Consider the following 15,903-nt stretch of genomic DNA (forward strand, 5'->3'; position numbering starts at 1 on the left):
TATAAAGCAAAATTGTATTTCAAGAAAGCGGTGAGGCCAAGAAAATGTAATAAAACACGTTTTATATAAACAAGTGCTAATTGTTCCTACAATATAAATAGAATTTAAAAAAACAACATTATAATAAAATTCCATTTGGAATGTAGGATGTTTTACACTAATAGACAATAGTTATTGATATTCTTATGGCATAAATCTATTAAATAAATTAATGTTCAATTTGTATGACACATCCACCGTAAGAAGATCTAACCAAGGCTTGTTAGGCGTTAAAATGACAAATCATGTCTTAGAATTTCCTAATGAAGAATATAATAATATATAAAATTGCTAAGGTAATGTTAAACTATTCATATCATGATTTGTTACGTAATGAAAAGCACAAATGCTCCATATATGCCATTAAAAAAAATAGGATCATACTCTGACTCATTCATGGCTATAACACAGTTTTGGTACTGAATAGTTCATGAATTGTGAGCGGTAACTCTACATTAAATAGACTTTTTGTTGGTATTACATACTAAGGCTACTTACTCATATTTTTTAAAAAGTTTGTCATAGTCATCAGGTTGACCGCTGTAGACATATACAGTATTTAGGTCGACAGGGTTAAATGATCGACACAGTCAAAAGGCCAACATTTCTATTAGTTCTTCATTAATGAATACATTCTATAGTGTCGTATATTTTATTAAACTGCCATCCTGTCTGCCACTGCAGTGCCACTGTGGGCCTCATTTATTAACGAATAATATTTTTATCACTCATTACTAATCTTAAATGGTGCGACTCCGATCAGTGCTAACTGCCATGTGTTTGAAAAATGACAGTTAGGAGCTGATTGGTCAGAGCACCATTTAAGACTAGTAATGATTGATAATAGGAATATCACTCACTGATAAATTAGGCCCCATGTTTTCTATTTTCTATATTCTTTTATCTACTGCTATGTGATTGTGCTGCTGCTCTGTCGCTTAGTTTAGCCAGCCAGCTCACTGCAGCTTTTGGCCAACATTGGTGGTCAAAATTGTCTGGAAATGACTGGAAATGAATGTTATTGATGTTAATAATACTGTAGGAACAAAAACAGGCCAAAATTATGTGATTTTACCTATTTTTATAAAAAAAATTCAAAACCAAATCAATTGGTTTTACCAAAACCAAAGCATGACGATGATTTAGAGCCAAAACCAAAACACGGGGGTCTGCGCACATCTCTACTATGAATTGCAAATTTTTAAAACTGTTTATAGTGGTTCCTTAGAGCTGAACCTAAACATGTTCTTCACATTTTGTATTAGCTGTCTGTATTAGCTGTCTGTATTAGCTTTCTGTATTAGCTTGCTTTATGTCCCGCTATGCCATGTTGATAGTAAATGGAAAACCGTGATAACTATATCCACCACAATCGACTCTGCAGCTCCAGATTTATCTACCTCAGGGAAATAAGGTTAAGCATCGAAGCTCTTAATTAAATTGAGCTAAGACCATTGTGAATCTCTTTTTGCCGATAACTAGGCTCTCTTTCTAATGGTGCACACTAGTGTTATTGATAGCTCAGTCATGACTATCAACTCAAGAGACAATAAATGCCTGAAGATAATTGAGGCCATAAATTAAAAGATGTACATATGAGACTAAATGACGATCAAACCATTTACCATGCTGCGGGGAGTCATGCCTAATAGGGAAATGTGTGTAAAGATATATACGCACGCATGGACATAATCGTTTCTCAGCCCTGTACCTGTGTTGTCATTTTGCAGTGATGTGATCATAAAATGTAAATTAAAGCCAGTTACTTGTATGGTGTAATCCTAATATATATGCTTTTTGGCGGCTCAAGGGAGATACAATTGAGGCAATCAATTTCGGCTTTGTATAGTTAAAATATCTCCCAGTGTGACAACAGAGAAAGGCCTGATTCACTACCGATCGCAACTGCGATTACGCACGCAATCGTCCGATTGTTGCGTACTGCGCATGCGTGAACCACCCACTGTGATCGTGACTGCGCAGACCCATCGTAGAGTGAATGACAGGAGGTGCCATTTGGGGGATGTGATAGGGGAGTGGTCGGAGAAACGCAGGCGTGCCAGTGCGTTTGAATGCGTTTGCAGGGGCATGAATAAATTACCCACTGCGATGCCCTACACAGCTTGAGGACTCATAGCGTGTGATGAGGTTAGCAATTTCTTAGTAAGGTGAGAGCTTGTGCAAGTGTGTGTAAGGTTGCGATGGACCTCGATTGTACCGATGGTTTCGCAGTCTTGCTAAACATTACGGATGTGTGTAAGGTAAAGTGGGCGTCCTTGTGTAGTGCTGCAACAGATTATTACGGATGCAGAAAGCTACAGACTCCTTCTTGGACTTTAAAGGGGCCGCCATCAAAGTGGTGGGAATGACTCAAACTAAAGAGACAACTTTCCCTGAATTACAGAGAAGTAACAAAACAAGCGGCACTGCAAAGTTCACAGACCCCGATACCTGACTCCATGCATGCCTTGAAAGATCAAGTGGCTGAACTCACTTTGGGAATGGCTGAGATGCACAAAGAACTGCAGGAACTTGGTTAGACGTCCACTATCGGAACAAATTGAACCAAGGGCCTGATTCAGAGCCGCTCATAAGCGGTCGCTCGTTCCCTCCGAGCGATGTTTGCCCAACTGCACATGCGTACGGATCGTTATACGCATGCGCGAACCAGTCAGTGCGGCCGAAATTAGTTTGTTCGCTAAACATCGAGTGCCTGCTATTTTGAGTGACAGGAGGAGGCATATGTGGGTGGTAACAGGGGAAGGTGCTTGAAAACTGGGAGTGGAGATCCGAACGCAGGAGTGCTTAAAGGTCAAAAAACGGGCGTTTTATGAGTGTGCATAATTAATACAGCAGCGTCATTGACCACGTCACTGGGTTATTTTATAGCCAGAACTGCTCGCAAGATTGTGGTAGCAAAAACCAACCACAAGAATAGCGAGCAGTTCATACGCTGGTCGATGTACTCGATTAATCTAATAAATAGCGGACATGATGTAGGATGCGAGCAGCCAGGGGGCGTATTTTTCCAAAAAACGACCGCAAGTTTTGTTTGCTCGTTCAGACCTAGAGGCGTGAACAGACCGCAAAGAGCGAACGGTTCATTTGAATAGCCAGCCCTATTTTCAGGACGAGCGAGCGCTAATTGCATCCGGCTCTGAATCAGGCCCCAAGTTGGCAGATGGAGAATGTCGTTCACGAACAGACTGGTGGGGGCCACCTCAAGGAAGCGGATGAAGATCGCAATGGATAATCAATTGCGGCGCATGTGAAGTGCTACTCAGACTCCTGCTCAGTACAAAATACATTGGCCAACTGCGGGAACATAGACACTGCGTCTGTCTCTGAATTAGGCACAATGGACCTCATTCAGACTCGGTCGCAAACGCTGAGCGCTCGCAACCGGGTCGATGTTTTGGCCCTGCGCACGTGCAGCGGCCGCACTGCGCGTGCGCAAGCCCCGGAGCGAGAGAGAAATTCTCTCATTCCGGAGCTCACTACAAAAGGGGTGGCTGTCGATGGTGATCGACAGCTCGACCCGTTTTGTAGGCGGGGCGGGGGGGTGGCTAGACAAACGGAGGCGTTCCTGATGGAACGCTTGCCGTTTTGTGGGTGGCCGCACTGACATCAGCAGTGATGTCAGTGGGGAGCTTCCTGCTCGATCAGAGCAGGAAGCTCCCTGGGGCTTGCGGTTGCCGAGACCTAACCTTAGGGTCTTGTCGCAAGCCCTGATGGTCGCGATGGTCTTGACCATAGCGACCATCAACCTGGTCGGTCGCTAAAGCTGTGGGTGTTAACCCACAGCTTAGCTAGCGACCAGGAGGCCGCACTTGAAAAGGCAAGCGGCCGCCCTCATTCAGAGAGAGTGCTCGCTTCTTGCGGAAACCTCTGAATGAGGGCCAATGTCTTTTATTTCTGTGTACATGCACTTAAAGGGTCTTTATTGCTTTTAAAATATATATATGTGTGTGTGTGTGTCGACGGGTTCTGCATGTCGACAGGCAGAATGCTGACATGGATAATAATAGGTCAACAAACAATGAGCCTGATTCATTGATGGGGGAGTGGTCGGGTGAACGCAGGAAGAGGATTCATACTGTAGTGTGCGCTGAAGTAAGCAATTTCTGTGTAAGGTCTGACCTGCCGTAGCTGTGCGTATGGGTCCGATGTTACTCAATGTTACCGATTGTTTCACTATGTTGTCACAGTATACGGATGTGAGTAAGGGGAAGTGGGCGTCTTTATGTTAGGCTGCGATCGCAATGCAAATGCAAACATTTACATATCACCGCTGACATTAGCAACTGCATTGCGTGCGTATAAGCAGAATAGCCATCCATGCTGAATCAGGCCCAATATGTAGCCATACAATTAGGTCGACATGGTTATAATGTTGACACATTCAGAATGTCGAGACCAGAATGTCATCATATATTTGGCCCTGCCAGATGCATGCGCAATGCATACGGCAGGGCCCGCTGCCAGCGCAGGCGTAGCTGCATCGGCTTCTAGGGCCTGCTTCGGCTGCAGCTTTTACAAGCCGGATAGGGCTCACAGCAAGGCAGAGGAGTGGCTCCCCTATGTAAGCACTCTATCTGCTAATTGGAATCCTGAACTGTCAGTCCATGGGGGAAGAAAGTACCTCGCCTGGGACGGCCTGTCTGCCTGTGATGAGCAGATAGCATTTCTAATAGGAAGCCAGAGCCAGGGAAACAACACTCACTGGGGGTGATGGATTTTAATGGGGGGGGGCGAGACCTAGGTAAGAGGGGAGTGAAGGGGCATAAGGGACTGGCTAATATTTTTCGGTTATGCGATTATGGTGACAATGCCCCCTGTCCCAATTCACGGAACTGAAATCTTAGACGGTATGCAGTAATTCACTGAAGTTAGGTAACCCCTTTTCTATCACACAAACTCATTCAAAATTCATACTTGTCTACTCTCCAAAATCTTGGGTGGCTGACCTGGAACACCTAGAAAAATAGGCATCTTCTGGAGCCCTCTTATGGTTGCCCGCTGCAGCCCACTTCCCGAGAGAAGTAGGCAGTCCGTGCGGCTTGATGATGCGATTTGCGCTGAATTTACGTCATCATTGCGCCATCACTCCCCCCCACTGCCTATTTTGCCAGACCATACCCCCTGTGCCTCCCACCTGGCTGCCTTCTCACAGAGGGGGCAGCAAGGAAGTCGGTAAGCATGGCATTCTTGGGTCCTGTGCATTCTGCCACCCAGAATGCACAGGACCCAAACCCACAAAAAAAAAGCGCCTTTAGACCAATTTTTGCACAGCTTCACCAGGCAGTAATTCCCCTTAATTCCGGCCAAAGGATCTTTGCACATCGATATTTATATCCATGCATACAGTAGTCACAATAAACCATCAAGTGGAAAAGGCCTTCAAAGCTCTGACCTATAACGTACACATATTTGCTATCTCTATTGATGTGGAACTCTGGTAACGTCGATCTTCCACATTGTGCTTTTACTTGTAGATGATCATAAAAATGCTTTATGTTAAGGGGCTTTTCTGTTCAGCTACTAAGCTGCACAAGAGAATCTTTGTAGAAGCAATGGTATTTAAAGTTACAGGTTGAGTCTCCCATATCCAAATATTCTGAAATACGGAATATTCCGAAATACGGAATATTTTTATCATGACTGAGAAAGTGAAACCTTTGCTTTCTGATGGTTCAATGTACACAAACTTTGTTTAAAGCACAAATTATTAAAAATATAGTATAAAATTACCTTCAGGCTGTGTGTATAAGGTATATATGAAACAAATTAATTTCATGTCTGTACACAAACTTTTTTTGATGCACAAAATTATAAAAAATATAGTATAAAATGACCTGCAGGCTGTGTGTATAAGGTGTATATTGGGGTCCCATTCCCAAAATATTTCATTATTTTATGCAAATATTGCAAAATACGGAATATTCCGATATCCAAAATACCCTTGGTCCCAAGCATTTTGGATATGGGAGACTCAACCTGTATTACCAAAAACAAGATCTTCCATACAGTTATCTGGCTGAATTATTGGCTGAATTACTTGCTGCCTGTTTGAAATTGAGTGGTCATTAATGATGTCGGAGTATAAAATTTGACCATATAAGATATAACCTTGTGCACATTTGTGCCTGATGCTGAAATGCATATCTGTATTATGAGTGCTTCTGTTCCACTTGGTTAAGTTCGGATTTGAAATACGCCATATTATTGGCTATCTGACTCTCACGTGTTTTGGATAGCCAAAAAGATAAATTTGAACTTGTGCTAATTTGGCGAAAAGAGAACAGAGTAGAACCGAACCTCTCATCTCTATATTATACTGTATACTCTACAATAAAAATATCCCCAGTGCGGTCCTGTATCTATAGCCTAATAGGTGCAGAACGCTCGATGCCACACATCCCGCTCCCAGAGTAGACCCAACTGTGTGAGGAGCAGTGGACCTGCCCCTATACCTGTATCGCAGCTTACTAAATAGAAAGCACTTCCAAATTCAACTTGTTTGTGTTATCCAACACTAATAAATAAAAAGACAATACTTTTGTTTGTTTACATGTCTATTCCAATAAAATACTTTGTTTAAAAAAAAATACATTCCCAAGTAATATTTAGAACCAGTATTATTTTCATAATCAATGCAACTCATATCAATGCAAAGCTGAGGCTTACTCAGTTGGCCGGCTCCATCCAACATCGCGACCGATGGCTTACAGGCTGTATGACTTGAGAAGCTTTACTAGGGTTAATCGTCGGCCATATTTAGCAGCCATCGATGGTCTGATGGTGATAATGGTTTTGCCAGGTGGGGGCACCCACCTATTGTAAACATCAGTGGTGAAGGTCCTAAGGAGGAAGGAGGCCACGGTCTGAACATACAGTACTGAAAACTATCGACAGTTCAACCATCAATGGTTCAACCATCGATGGCATAGGCAAACTCCTGGGGGGTGGTACAGTTGCCCGGATACCACCCTCTCCTCAGGCCTGGCAGTGGCTTGAATCAAGACCAAAATAGCAGTAGTATAAGAGAAGCTTGTACTAGGACTGCAGCCACAACATACAATATAAATGACAAAAAGAACCTGTTGCACATGCACAACTCAGACAAGCTTATCCTACTGCCACATCTACTGGCTCAATCTGATTGCTGCCCTGTATATGTCTGTAGTATTACATTCACTGTACATTCCATGAAATAAGCTATACCTAGTTAAGTGCTAATTATAACCTCTTCACAGGGGCGTAGAGAGCCACGCCAGGCCCCAGTAAAGAGGGGGCGTGGCCTAATTTCAGAAGGCGTGGCCACGCCCTCATGAAAAAAATATGAGATATGGTAAGAACTTACCCTTGTTATCTCTATTTCTACGAAGTCCATAGAGTTCCATAGGATACCTTGGGGGTATAGGCGATGGCGGCAGACATCCAGGCACCACAGAGTTAAATTTTCAGCCTCCCAGAATGCACTGGGGTCCCTCTCCTATACCCCGCCCCCGAGCCTCAGGCCACTCAGTTTCGTAACAAGCCATAGGCCGGAGCAGGAGCAAAAAAGAGAGAGAAGAAAGTCTGGAACACACAAGAATCACATTCTCACCAGAAGGAGACGGAGAAACCGGTGACCAGATCAAAGCCCATCTGCAGTACAGGTGCGACAGGGCGGGAGTCCTGTGGAACCCTATGGACTTCGTAGAAATAGAGATAACAAGGGTAAGTTCTTACCATATCTCATATTTTCTACTTCAGGGTCCATAGGGTATCCACAGGATACCTTGGGGATGTCCCAAAGCAGTATCCTTTAAGGGTGGGGACGCTCCTGTGCTGTAAGGAGAATCCGCTGCCCGAAGGAAGCATCCTGAGAGGCGAAGGTATCAAAAACATAATACCTTAAAAAAATATGGACAGATGACCACGTGGCTGCCAATCACCGCTGAACCGCTGAAGCGCCACGTCGAGCTGCCCACAAAGGACCCACAGACCTAGTGGAAGAGCTTTAAAAGAGGATGGAACAGGAAGACCTGTGAATCCATCCTGCCAAAGTTAGCGCAGTGGCAGGCCAACCTATTTTATGGAAACCAGAAAGGACAAAACCGAGAGTCTGGTATGGTCAACTTAAATTCTTAGAGCCCGTATCACATCCAAAGAGGCCTCACCAGCAGAAAGGACTGGGGAAGTAAAGGCAGGTACTATAATTTCCTCATTGATGTGGAAACTAGACACCACCGTAGGTACAAAACCAGGGCAAGTGCGAAGCACTGCCCTGTTCCTAGGAAAGATGAGAAAGAGGGAGGTCTACATGACAGAGCCCCCCATTCTGAGATCCTACCGGCCAAATCAATGGCCAGAAGGAATACATTCCTAGCCATAAGCCATTTGAAGTCCACTGAGCCCAGTGGATCAAATGGCGGTCCTCAGAGAGCCCTAAAGACCACAGCCAAATCCCAAGGAGCCACAGGAGGAACAAAGGGATGCTGAATATAATGTATACCCTGCACAAAGGTGCGGACATCAGGAAGAGTAGCAATCCTACGATGAAACCAACAGGGCAGAAACCTGCACCTTCAGGTAAGCAAGGCGAAGACCGTTATCTAAGCCCACCTGTAGGAAAGCCAACACTCTGGATATCCGGAATACCCGAGGAGCAGAGCCTGTAGGACAACACAACTGAAAGAAAGTATGCCATACCTGATGGTAAATTCTTGCAGATAAAATCTTCCGAGCTCTTACCATGGACATAGGCCCTGTTAACTATAGAGCTGGAAAAACTCCTAGACCTTAAGAGGGCAGTCTCCACCGCCCCACCGGCAAGGACAGACAACCCAGGTCTGGGTATCAGCCAGGATCCTGAGACAACAGGTCTGGTCGTAGAGGTAACAGCTTCGGAGTGTTAACTGAAACACTCCAAAGATCTGAGTAATAGTGCCGTCTGGCCCACGCACGAGCTATCAGCAGGAGCGCGCCTCCTTCTTGCTATTACTGGAGGAAGGGATAACGGAGGGACGAGGTACACAACTTAGAAGGTTCACTGGACCAACATACGTCTACCATAAGAGTCTCATCTCTGAAAGGCTCCACTTGTTCACCAGAAGATTGAACACCTCCTGATGAAGAGGATATTTCCCTGAATGCACGTCCTGACGGCTGGGAAAGCCTGCTTTCCATCTGAGGATTTCTGAATGAACACTGCCGATGACGGCAGGTATATAGCCTTCCACCCAAGCCAGAATTCGAGACACCACTGTTAGTGTCGCCCGACTTCGGGAACCACCTAGGTGGTTTACATAAGCCATCATGATGGCGTTGTCAGACCGTACCTGCACGGTATTTCCATGGAGGACCTGTCCTGCATGCTGGAGAACCGTGAATACTGCTCAGAGTTCTCAGATGTTTATGGAAAGCGCAAAAACTACTGGAGTCCACCTGCCCTGGAACAAGTGTGGACCCGTCACTGCTTCCCAGCCACGGATACTGGCGTCCGTTATCAGGAGGACCCGGTGCGCAATCCCAAAGGGAGTGCCCCTTGTTTAGGTAAGCTTTCCGCAGCCACCAGGCCAGAGAGAGACAAACCTTCGGGGAAAGCACTATTGACTTTATCCTATGGGGCAACCCATCCCATCCGGAGAGGATCAATTTTTCTAGAGTGACACTGGGTACTCTCCACCATGTCGAACAGCGACACCCTGGAACCCAGGAACCACATTGCCGAGTGAATAGACACTCGGCGACTCTGCAGGCAACTGCGTACCTTTGCCTGTAATGCAGAGATCTTTTCCTCAATCACAAAGATCCTCAGATGTTGGGATATGGAGCATCCTCTGTGAAGAATCAGAGAGGACCATTTCCAGTGTATCAGTCAGCCCTAACGTAGCAACACAGATATTGTCCGTTGCAGATGGCACTGAAGTATCTCTGGAGACTCTGGCAACACCAGGAGGTCGCCCGGATTGAGAATGCAAGGTCCCCCTCCTGAACCAAGAAACCCTTAAGAATTTGTTGAAGGATTCGAGGTTGAGGATGTCCAGGTAAGACCTAATGGGTTTCCATACCAGAAAGAGGATGGAGTAATACCTCGTTCCCCTTTGGGGCAACGGAATAGGTACTATAACTCCTGCTTGTAGCATAGAGTGTAACACCCTCAAAAATTACAGGTCCTTGTCTTGAATTGACAGAAGACCTGTAATGAAAAAACGTCCGAGAGGCTTTCACCGGGAGGAGAGGACATACATTCAAGAAAATACTTCTCTTACCCCAGTGTCCGTGGAGGTCAGACACCAGCACTGGGCGAACTGGAGAAGCCGGCCTCCAACTCTGGGGTCCCCCGAGAGGAGGCCTGTCCCGTGAGGCTGAAGGCTTATAGTCCAACTTGGGAGTAGGACGTCTTGTAATCCAAGCCCGTTCTTATGGCTGAGCAGATTTCCTGGCTACTAACTGTCTTGGAAAGCTATATTTTAGACTTACCCTGGCCTCACAGGGCCAAAAAGACAAAACCCCAGACCCCGATGGGACTGTAGCCGATGACAGACAGGCAGACGTAGCTGCTGCCTGCGGGGCCACAATTGTGTCCAGATGAGGGCCAAACAGGACCTGTCCCGTAAAAGGCAAAGCATTCCAAATGGAATCTGCGTCCGCTTTCCAAGAGCGCAACCACAGGGAGCGGCGAGCCGCTACTGCTGCCGAGCCGCTACTGCTGCCGAGGAGATTCTGGAAAGGAGTAGGCTATATGTAAGACTGTCTCATTATGAACGTGGCTAAGTCTCTGAGAATTTGCCACTATCCACCTGCTCTGCTGGAGAGTCAGTGTGCAGAGATCCAGTTACCTACCCAGCGCTCCATGGCTCTGGACCCCCAGCACACGGCCATAGCCGGCCTGGAAGCCCCTCCAGCAAGGGAATAATTGGATTTTAGATATATTTGCACCTTGCAATGTGTAACCTCCTTCAAGGAGGACCTGGAGGGCATGGGCCACGTAACACTCCTCACTAGGTGTGTAACATGAGAATCTACCCGTAAAGGTAACTCCCATTCGGAAAAATAATTATCCGCAAAGGGGTATGCAAAAAGGTCAACCGATTTTGAGGCTGGAACCGCTTACCCGGATTTTCCACGCCTCCTCTAAATGATCCACCCGACCAGATAGAGGAATTACAGTGGCAACACCCTTATCCTTAAAGAAGGCATAGTTGGATTTAGCCACGGGGGATATGTAATAACCAAAGCCGCACGGACTGCCCGTATAAGGCCAGGTATATAGACTTTAGACCCAGACTACTTCTCCTTTGCACTAAGGGGCTCATGTCTGAAAAAGTCAATAATGTCACCGTCATCACACGTCATGTCCTTACCCGTCTGAGACCCGAAAGGCTGTTTAGAAGGCCGAAATGGTGACTCCCCCTGCAAAACGTCCATCAGGTGCTATACCATTTGGACAATAAATTCACCCACACAGGCTCCTGACGACCTGGGGGGGGCGAAAAACAGGATACACTGGGGTACCATCAACTGCCCAGGGACCCTTGCATGTGATGAGACCACCACTCGCTGCGATAACCCCTATGGGGAAACGCAGGGAGCGTTGCCCACAAGGACTGTAAGCATCTTAGCCAGCCGAGGGCGGTCCCTTTTTGTGCAGGCACAGTGACAGAAATGGGGCGTGACATATAATACAACATGCCCTCCATAAACCCTCAGCGTCTACATATCCCTCCGCTAACTGCACATGATATCAGTACATTATAGCTGGAAGAGGATATCCTCGTTCACTTTCAGACATGAGGATTGTGAACGGAGCGTATGTGACCTCCCACACAGAAAAACCACGTTTACTGTGAGGTAATAAACACCCTGCAACACCGCACCGCAAGGGCTGTAGCAGAAGAACAGGGATAGGAAAAAAGGCTGACAGTCAGAAATGAAAGTACAGGCAAACAGCGCTAGCATTTAAGTCACATACAATGCACAGATAACATCCTGCATTACAAGCACTGCGATCAACTACACAGACCAGAGCCTGGTAGGAAACAGTGCTGCATACACTGACCTTATTGAAGGAGAGGTATGCGGGGGACCCGGACCGCAATGGCACCTGTAACAGCTTCCAGCAGCGTTTGTCATTCCAAGCACATGTAGTGAGAAAATGGCCACCGAGGAGCAGAGAGGAGGCGGGCCCGGGGGAGGAGCGCTGACACAGCCCGCTCAGACCGCTGTGGAATGGCACTGTGCAGCGGGGGAGACGCCAGCTGTGAGACAGGGAAGGCGTTCTCCCCTGGCCTGCTATTAACCCCTGGGACGCCGCGCTGTACCGCACATGCTGCGGTCCGCTGTCCCTGGTGGTCTAGTGGAAGGCGCAGGATCAGTACCTGGCCCCACGTGCAGCCGGTCCCCAGGGAGCCCCCGGCCTGGGGACCAAAAAGGACTGTGTTACCGGCGGGTGCCCACCGCGGGACCCCGACGCTTACCTTGTCCCCCGTGCATCCGGCCACAGGCCAGGTAGCCGGGGTCACCGCTAGCTGTGACCCCAGCTACCAACCAGCATCCCCGGATCGGTAACGGCGTTCTGGTACCGGCGGGGTGTAGGAGTGACAGCATGGACGTCAATACTGACTGTCCTATGCTGGAGCACTCTAGTTGTGCAGCCACAGCTGCGAAGAAATCTTCAGGGGCCTTGAAAAGACCCCCCTCTGTACGGTGCGACTGGTCCGGCCAGGCACCGACGAAAACTGAGTGGCCTGAGGCTCGGGGGCGGGGTATAGGAGAGGGACCCCAGTGCATCCTGGGAGGCTGAAAATTTAACTCTGTGGCTCCTGGATGTCTGCCGCCATCGCCTATACCCCCAAGGTATCCTGTGGATACCCTATGGACCCTGAAGTAGAAAAAAAAAGTTTTGCATCGCCGCGAAGCGGCGCTCCGCACCGGGGAGGGGGCGCTGTGAGCCCCTCAGCCCGGTGCAAAGCCCTTCAGGCATAGGAGATTTTTGTGGCTGCTACTTAGCAGCCGCAAGCAATCTCCCGCTGCAGCCCAGCACAGACCCGGGCCCCCGCCAGGGCCCCTCTGTAAACTCTACCCGCTTCCCCCCCTCTCAGCGCCCCTGCCTCTTCACGGGCTGTTCAGACTCACTTTAAAATCAAGCATTTGGAAACCCCCTCTAGAAATCCTGTGTTAGCCTCGGATGGTTTTCCAATAATGGTTAAAAACCATCGACCATTCATGGCTGAACCATTGATGGACAACCCTAAACTATGCAGGAGGAACAGCAGATGGCGCTGTATCAAAAGTTGTCACTGTGTAGTCTCTCTGGGCCTGTTTCAGTGGTGGACGCAGTCTCGATTTCAGGCGTAAGCAGCCAATGTTTTCAGTCTGCGCATGCATCATGTGCCGCGATGGTTTTGTGATGGCAGTCTCAGATAGCATTTATTTACAAATCGATTAACAGGCAACTAAAACAGAGACATGTCACGACCATTTTGGTGTCGCAGCCAGCAACTGTCTTCTTACGCAGCGCTCCTGGCCCCAGCATCTTACTTGAGACAGACATTATGAGCAAACACAGGGTTGCTCAGAGGTCAGATGTTGCAACTGATGTTCGTCTGATGCTTTATGTGCAAGTGGTGGATCTGAGAAGCTGCAGATGGGTGGATCTGTACCTCGGCTACGACATTTGCATAGTTTCGCTGCTCCGTAAGAAGACGTACCACCGCCGGCCTTCATCCACCTCTGAATAAGGCCCTCTATCTATAGCAATCATTTGTTAATCCTCTATGCTATGTTATTAGATTTTACATAGTTTGGCCATAAGTCAAGTATATCCCAGACTTATGCCCTGCCCTGCATAACTGATGCCTAAACATAGAAACATATTCTGCACCAATGTTTAGTGGAGACCATGAAGGGGTAAGGTATAAGATGTCGACAGTCATAATGTCGACATCGACTATGTGGACAGTTCTCGTGTAGACCGTGATGAAATGTCGACAAGCTAGAATGTCGACAAATCATACCTATTGGCCCAGAGATGTGTTCCTCTAATGTTCCCGGTGAGTAATTGTCCCCTATCCCTAATCCCTACCCCTAACTCTGACCCTGCCTCTAGTGCCTAACCCTAACTTTGCCCCGCAGATTAATCCCAACGTTCCCCTAGTGCCTAACCCAACCCCCCCCCGCAGCCTAACTCTATACTCACCCTAGTGCCTAACCCTAACCCTCCCTCTGGTGCCTAACCTTAACCTTGCCCCACAGCCTAACCCAAACTCCCCCGTATCCTAACTCTATACTCACCCTAGTGCCTAACCCTAACCCTCCCTCTGGTGCCTAACCCTAACCTTGCCCCACAGCCTAATCCAAACCTTCCCCTAGAGCCTAACTCAAACCCCCCTGCAGCCTAACCCTAATCTCCCCCTAGTGCCTAACCCAAACCCCCCCCCCCCACAGCCTAATTCTATAATCACCCTAGTGCCTAACCCTAACCTCCACTCGCAGCCTAACCCTAATCTCCCCCTGGTGCCTAACCCAAACTCCCCCCACAGCCCAACCCTAACTTTCTCCTAGTGCCTAAACCAAACCCCCCGCAGCCTAACTCTATCCTCATCCTAGTGCCTAACCCTAACCTAGACCCGCAGCCTGACCCTAACCTCCCTCTAGTGCCTAACCCTAACCCCCCGCAGCCTAACTCTATCCTCATCCTATTGTCTAACTCCCCCTGCAGCCTAGCCCAAACCTCCCCCGCAGCCTAACCCTAACTTCCCACTAGTGCCTAACCCTCCCGTCACCAGCCTAACCCTAATGTCGACGTGTTGCCTGTCGACATTTTAACATCGAGGTGTCGACATTGTGATTGTCCACCATTTCACAACAACATATCATGAAGAGTTGATGGCATATTGCAAAAAGGCTCACAATACCAGCTAAAGATAGGTTTTATAGCTAATTATACAGATTTCCACTTCATGTCAGACACTCACCCCTGGCTACATCCTTTGGAACAGGCTGTCTCTAAATAATCATTTTATGTTCATCAGATTATTGGATTTTATTAGAAGTACAGTAAAAATAAGTAAATATCATTCTCTTTGCTTCACGAGGATAATGATGCACAGTAGTGCTAGATTGTACAACTAAACCTATTACATATTCACTGTTTATACATACAATTACTGAGGTAATGGTGCTGTACTAATTAACATACTAACTACTCAGTATCACATTGTACCTCGGGTAGACGAGAAAGAGAATGTTAAATGTAATTACAGCTATACTTAATTAAAAACACTGTACTTTATATCAGCTCATGTTCCGTTTATTGTATTATGACATTTAACGGTCTCTACGGAAATGGAATCATTCTACAATGAGATGAAATTTATGCTTCAGGTACTAACTTAGATTAATGCTGATTCTTTATTAATCCTGGCAATTTATAAAGTTGTAAATGAAGCTAGCTCATTTATTACATTATGAAATAATATTTTTTATTAAGAATAATCACATAGCAAGCAATAATGTATCAGTCAAAATGGTACCACTGGAATTCCGTGGTATATTAATCTATTTACTAATACGGGGCAATAATCACTTATCATGGCCATAGAAAACCTGTTGCCGCTAATTGGCTATAACTATATCCAGAGCAGCTGCTCGGCAATACTAGCTGGTAGCGGTAAGCGCATACTTGCCTACCCTCCCGATTTGGACAGGAGCCTCCTGAAAATCGGGTGCCGCTCCCGTCCCCCCGGAAAGGCAGGCAAGCCTCCCAGTAGCCGCCGACCCCCTCCAGACCCTCCCCCCACCTCGATTGTGTAAGAATCCACCGCAGCGGGGCGCCGGTGATGCGATTCGCGCCAAAAAGCGTATTTTTAGACC

At 47.0% G+C, this 15,903-nt stretch overlaps 1 protein-coding gene across 2 annotated transcripts in view; it reads right to left on the bottom strand.

The window, feature by feature from the left end:
* The window catches only part of TRPC6 (transient receptor potential cation channel subfamily C member 6), a 207,613-nt gene that overhangs the window by 103,147 nt on the left and 88,563 nt on the right, over positions 1 to 15,903 (bottom strand). The gene's annotated exons all lie outside the window — the stretch shown is intronic.

Source organism: Taudactylus pleione, unplaced genomic scaffold (genome assembly GCF_031769625.1).
Source record: "Taudactylus pleione unplaced genomic scaffold, aTauple2 ptg000711l, whole genome shotgun sequence".
Classification (NCBI taxonomy): domain Eukaryota; kingdom Metazoa; phylum Chordata; class Amphibia; order Anura; family Myobatrachidae; genus Taudactylus; species Taudactylus pleione.